Source organism: Mercenaria mercenaria, chromosome 7 (genome assembly GCF_021730395.1).
Source record: "Mercenaria mercenaria strain notata chromosome 7, MADL_Memer_1, whole genome shotgun sequence".
NCBI lineage: Eukaryota > Metazoa > Mollusca > Bivalvia > Venerida > Veneridae > Mercenaria > Mercenaria mercenaria.
The window spans coordinates 44,615,235-44,622,315 of NC_069367.1; positions in this window are offsets into that span (position 1 = coordinate 44,615,235).

Sequence of the window (7,081 nt, forward strand, 5' to 3'; positions counted from 1 at the left end):
CACAAATGATCAGTGTGAAGCATTGTTGTGCATATCATCAGCATGTTCAGGTTTAAAGACTTTCAGCAGAGTTATGACCCTTGATTTGTCAAATTCTATGATTCTGTACCACTTCTCCTTTACCACTGGCGGAATCCGACCAAACTTCAATGGAATGTTATTTTTCAGTGGTCTTCACAAAGTTATGACCCTTAATTTGTGGCATTTTACAATGTCTGCCTGTTAAGTAGCAGGAGACATCATGATTTTAGTGAAAAACAATTTTGGGTATTTGTTGAAGCGCACCGACACAATAAGACCACTGACCATATGGCGATTTTTCCAGCATTTGATGAAGCAAGACCTCAGGTGCCCCTCTGAGCAGTGTTTAAAACATGTGCGAACAACTGGGTAGATCTCGAACCACTGACCTGGATAGCCTTCTCCCATTAAGAATTCTACACCTTAAGCAAGGTTTCAAATCCACATCAGTCAGGAGTTCAACAGTCTAAGTAAAATAGAATATTCTTAAAAGAACGTTATAGAGGACTGGTTTCCTTTCTATATTTTGCACCTACATACCTAGTTCTTCCTCTGTCATTTGTTATGGTCAGTTACATACCTGTAACCTATACAATATGGATAGGACCTAAAGTATACAGAAACCCTGTATGTTGTGGCTTGTAGCGGAACTACTACTATACATACCAAGTTTTGCTGAAATATCCACACTGTCACTTCTTTGAAGGAAAATTTATCCTATCTATTCACCAAATCAGTAATCAGGGATTTTTCAAATATTTTCACCAACTTGAGCACATTTATAAAGCTCAGCCATCACTTTTTGAAATTGTTCACAAGCCTGTCAAGCCTTTCAATACTCAGCATTTCATGAATTTTCCAATGCCGTAAGTGGGAAAGTCAGGTTACAGTATTACACATAGTTCACGGTACACGGACATCCAATAAGCTTGAAAACTAGATATATGGCATTTTTGTGCATACAAGTGCTTCTAAAGTGCAATGGTCATCAGTGCTTCCCATCATAACTCCTTAAATGGGTTTATATGTATGTACAATGTACTGACAAAATGGTCAAATTGATCCATTGATAACTATAGGAGTTATCAAACTGCAATACTCAGAATTTTTAAAATACTCCTAACATGGCAAAGTACATCCTGACAGTATGGTCCCTTGAAAAACTGAAAGGCAGGTCTGCACATTAGTGTTTTATACTAAATCATTGTAAAATTTAAAAGGGTCCTAAGGCCATAATTAAAATTTTGTTTGTTTGCAGTGCTCCGACCGACCCATCAAAATCGTCCCGACCCAAAAAATTTTTTAGGCAGTTCAGGGGGGGGGGGGGCAATTTTTTTTTATATATGTTTTGATCCTTTCTGATGCAAAATGCATTTTCACAGACGTTTTCCTTTTCGTATTTAAATTTACAGCAGATCATTCAATGTTTAGTGTACGCGACCATATTGCCGTCTTCGCACGTGTTTCGGAAGTCACAAGTTCCGATCCGAGCGAGAAATTCGCTCAGACATCTTTACTTAGTCTTTCTCACATGATTTTATGGTGACCTATGTATATTTGATAAACAATTTTCCAATAAACAAATGTTTCGGCGGTATATGACCTGTTTGTGTAGGTTCGCCGTAAATCTCAACTCATTCTTTTAATAAACAATGTCGTCTGACACAACGCCACGGACCTGACCAATGAGTCAGTCAACATGACCACGATCTAAAAATTTATTCTGGTTTTCTGATGATTAGTTTCAACATTTAAAAGTTGATAAATTAAACAGACATCTGAATTTTTTATCATGCATCAGAATAATCCGCAATTTGAATGATAACTATTTACATTTTTATGTATTAATTGAGACCTTGTTCGAACACGTAATAAAGCCACATACCTCATTTTTTTGTAAATCCTAATTTTCCTTTCCTTGCAAACATGATTTCACTTTTAAATCCAGGTTTTAACAGACACATTTGGTGACAAAATTGTACAGGGTGCATGTACCACGTGACTTTTTCGCTAATCTGGGGTGCCAAAAACATGGCGGATTCCTCGATAAAGGTAACATTTTCTTAAATATCTTTTCACCAACCTGTTCAAATAAAAGGAAACATAGATGAGTGCCGTCTCATATCAAAATCCAACACTCGGCTACAAGTTTTCTGTCTCAAAGTCCGTTCGTTTTCTCTAAAAGTGCAACCGCACAACTGAAGTGAACAAATTTGATGATGTTAAGACGGGGGACATTTTCGCAAATTCAATAGATAAACCCTTTAAGAGGCCGTAAAAGACTAATTTGCGACACGGATATTTGTACGAGCATTGTCTTGACATATACACTTTAAGAAATTACAAATTAAAAGCCTTCAATAGCTTCCGAGGCCGATTTATCAAATTGCTAAGCAGGGGTCCGTTTTTCTTGATGCTAAGACGGGGGCTTGATTTAAAGATTTGTTATTGAAAGTCTTTTGTATTTCATTAACCTACTTCATTTAAGTTTTCTCCATGTTTATACTGCTTACTGTAAGAAAACTTTCGTTATATGTGTAGTAAAATTCAAATGGTTATGACATATGAAAGCTTTTCGCCGAGTGTAAACTGTGAAATTTTACTTAAGGTGAACTACTTAGTATTTAATTTGACTGATTTTATTGAAAATGCACCAACTTTCACTTTATGTGCTACATTTCTAGGTCGACTAAAATGTCATGTCTAGATCATTCTTTGTAACCTTTGTAACAAATACTGTTAAGTTTTTGAAAAAGCACCAGTTTATATTTAATTCTATTTCAGTCGCGTTAACTTTGAATTCTTTTTTCGGCTGAATGAAATACATTTGCGCATCTGACATTAGCGCCAGTAACAGATGTCAAAAGAAATCGGAAATTGTACTGGTTTCGTTGGTCATAAAATGTATGTTATTTTCAGATATCTTACTTTAAGACATTTTGTTCGGAATGTCCATTTTGGTTTAAAAAATATGAAATATTATTATCAATGTAGTACTAAAGCGCATTTACATTTCAGACATTTGTGTGCCAGGAATGTGGAATGGCATATAATTCCAGAAAAAGCCTTCTGTGTGGCTTTATTTCCAGAAAGAGGCGACAGAAATCATGGACCTTATAACTGCGACAATCGGTCTTTCCCGGTGAGACTAATAATATTATTACTAGTATATTACGACCTTACATTGGCATATATTAAGCATTGCACATTTTGACCATCTCCGTTTTACTTCTAGAAATTTTTTTGACTATAATGTGGATTACTTTACATCTTTCACAGCTGATATGCCGTGGTTTGCAGGAGACCGTAAAGGGTGGATATTTTGGTCCTGTGTTTCAATGACCCTTAATCATTCCCATACAGTATCCTTTGGTGTCCAACTTCATTTTGTTGTATCGAATAGCCTATACAATCCACAGAATACCATTTTACTGAGCCTGTAAAATGTCCAAAGTCGTTTGAATGAAGTACTGGCCTGCGATGTATACGCTCGAAACCGATTCTCATTTTTTTTTAGATCGACTAATATACATGTAGGCTTTAATTCTTTTTCTGTGTCATTTGTTTTTGCAACAACGTACTGAGAAACTTGATAGTGTCAACGTTTTTGCATGCATTTATAAATAATTTTACCTTACTCACAACTTATTTGTCTTTATTTATTTTTCATTTTATGAAAAACGCCAGTTGTATTGTGATCAGTTTATCGAACCATTGTTCCTGGGAAAAAACCGGTACCATATTCAAATCTTCTTAAAAGAAATGTCCACTTTCTTTCATAAGAGACATAGTCGGTTTCGGGCTTCGAATCATGGTCGTCTGTGAGAGAGATCTTACAACTCGACAATTGAGGCGGTCGACGTCTTTATAGTATAAGTATCAAAATGATCACTGCGTCTATTTAACCTGTAATGTGTTTTATGATAAATATTGGCTCTGAATTATGTTTTCTTTTGTTGTAATTCAATGGTTTAAAAAAAAGTTCTTTAAACTTTAACCTTCGAACATTTACTTTGATTTCACAACACATGTGAAGAAATTACCAGCACATAAGATTGATAATTCAATACATGTATCTAAATAACATTCTTAAGGCTTTGAAAGTACGATAATTTATTTCAAACTGCAGTTCAGATATATATTCCAACAAAAGCGATAAAAACAGCACACAATTATGATCTAAAAAGAAAAAAAATGAGATTAACATTGCTGTGCAGATTCTCAACCATTTTCAGTGGTTGCCTTAAGAAGCAAAGCAAAAGTAAGAACGGTTAACATTTTAATAATTAGAGACCTGTTTCAGCAAGAGTTATCGAAAGTTAAACCAAAGAAGCAAACTAACTTAAACAATGAAGACAAAACCAATGCGATAAAAACAGACTTACTATTTTTCCAAAGCCTACCTGGAAATGTAATAAAACTATTAAGATAGGGTGTCACCCAGGTATTGAAGTACTTCCGGGTCGTTGTATCCTAGGAAGCAGTTAATTCTTTGAAATTTGAAGTTCCCGATTTGAAGCCATCTCTACTTTGACTTGTTTAACATTTTGTGTCATTTCCTATGTCTTTAACAGTTGTTTTGTTCGTGTATTTTTCAGGACTACATTTCTTTGCGGAAGGATTAAAAACTGTTCCAGACTGGCGGCCATAACATATGTGGGTTGGAAATCATAAAGAGTGACTGAATACTTTGATATGTAGCAAAGAAGTTCATTTTTGATGATAGTGTGATTTATTGACAAGGACATTATTAATCTTCAGATAATTATACAGAGCTCTCAATGCTGTAAACTTGTTGTGAAATTCGCCGCTGAATCCATGTCAAAAAGTGCTTGTTTTACTATACAGCAAAGGAGAAATTGTACCGGACCGACACCATAGAGTGAAAGTTGGTGAATTTTTCATTAAATCAGTCAAATTAAGTATTTCACCTTAGGTAAAATTTCACAGTTCACAGTCGGTAAAAAGCTTTCATTTGTCATGACCATTTGAATTTTAACATACATACAACGGGATTTTTCTTATAGTAAGCAGTATAAACATGGAAAAACTTAAATAAAGCGGGTTAATGAAATACAAAAGACTTCCATTACCAAATCATTGAGTTACGCCCCCGTCTTAGCATCAAGAAAAACGGACCCCTGCTTAGCAATTTGATAAATCCGGCCTCGGAAGCTACTGAAGGCTCTTAATTTGTAATTTCTTAAAATGTATATGTCAAGACAATACTCGTACAAATATCCGTGTCCCAAAGTAGTCTTTTACGGCCTTTTAAAGGATTCATCAGCTGAATTTGCGAAAATGTCCCCCGTCTTAACATCATCAAATTTGTTCACTTCAGTTGCGCGGTTGCACTTTTAGAGAAAACGAACGGACTTAGAAACAAAAAACTTGTAGCCGAGTGTCGGATTTTCATATGAGACGGCACTCATCTTGGTTTCCTTTTATTTGAACAGGTTGGTGAAAAGATATTTAAGAAAATGTCACTTTTACCGAGGTATCCGCCATGTTTTTGGCACCCCAGATTAGCGAAAAAGTCACGTGGTACATGCACCCTGTTGTATAAACATCTTGAAAAATACAGTGGCACTTGTCGGCTTAGTTCAAAGGAAAGATGCGAATCGGCATTTGGCCTTTGATGTAAGATGAAAGGAAGCAGTTTGACAGCTAAATGTTGTGATGGGTGTGATGTAATTTGACCTAATTCTACAAGTACAATTTGTGTATTACCTGATACACTTTGATTTAAAAGGACTGAGATGATTTATGGATTTGCAATTTAAGTGCTGTGAACTTCGTTTCTTGTTCCTTTAATACTTAAAGGAACTAAATCATAATTTGACATACTTCAGCTTGAAGCCTTTCAATTTTAAAGCCTTAATTTTCACTAAAATGGAGACTGAAAATTAAGCGTGAGAAGCTCCACAGCTGGTCACAATCACCCTCTTCTACACAGACCTGTATTCAAAGGGTTGGGGGTGGAGGAGTTGGGAGGCCTATATGCTGCTCCCCTGCCCCAAGTTGCCCGAGAAGTTACCTTTATCTAACAAAGTTGAACATGTATCAGAACCCACCATTTCAAACTTGTATTTAAAAAAATATTCTGGAATTTAATCTTCTAAACCTACCGCCAAATTTTGGACTGTAATGTGGATTTCATATGCAACAACATTTCCTGTGTCCAGATAAATAATATCAGTGCACGCAAAATTTAGACAAAAATGTAACAGTTGCCATCATTTCATTCCTAACCCACAGGCCATCATTTCATTCTTATCAAAAGATGTAACAGATGCCACTATTAATTTCATTCCTACCAAAAGATGTAACAGAGGGCACCATTTCATTTTTTTTCATCAAAAAAGGTAAAAAAGGCCACTATTTCATTCATAGAGGTAGCATAGGCCGCCCTTTCATTACTGTCAAAAGAAGTAACAGAGGCCACTATTTCATTCCTGTCAAAAACTGTTACTGAGGCCGCTATTTCATTCCTGTCAAGAGGTGTAACAGAGGCCACAATTTCATTAATATAGGGGGATGGCAGCAAACATTCTTCTTTGCCTACCTTCCCCACCCCCATCTCGCCAAAAACAGGTTGAACAGCTTAGGCCTGTATCCAGATTGCTCAAAACTTAGACCAAAATGCAACAAAGGCCATTATTTCATACACTAAGGGTCTGACAGCATCTGCATAAAGTCAGAACAACTGTCCTGTAAAAGGTTTTAAGGAATGAGGGTTCGGAATGTCCAGATCGTTCGTTGCATTCCCGGTCTATATCCAAAGTACTGTCATTCAGTTTCAATTTTGATTAAGTATAAAATGAAAGATCTGGTTTACTAAATGTCTATATGCAAGTTTGTGCTCTGTGAAATTCCTGGTAGAATTTGTCTGCCATGTATGTTCTTACTCTCTGAAATTCATGAATATGTTTCAATGTCTGCTGAGAAAATTTATGTACAATGTCATTGACTTTACAAAAAAAAGAAAAAAAAAAATCCCTACCTACCTACCCACTCCTAAAAATCTGGGTCGGAGCACTGCAAACAAACAATTTTTTAA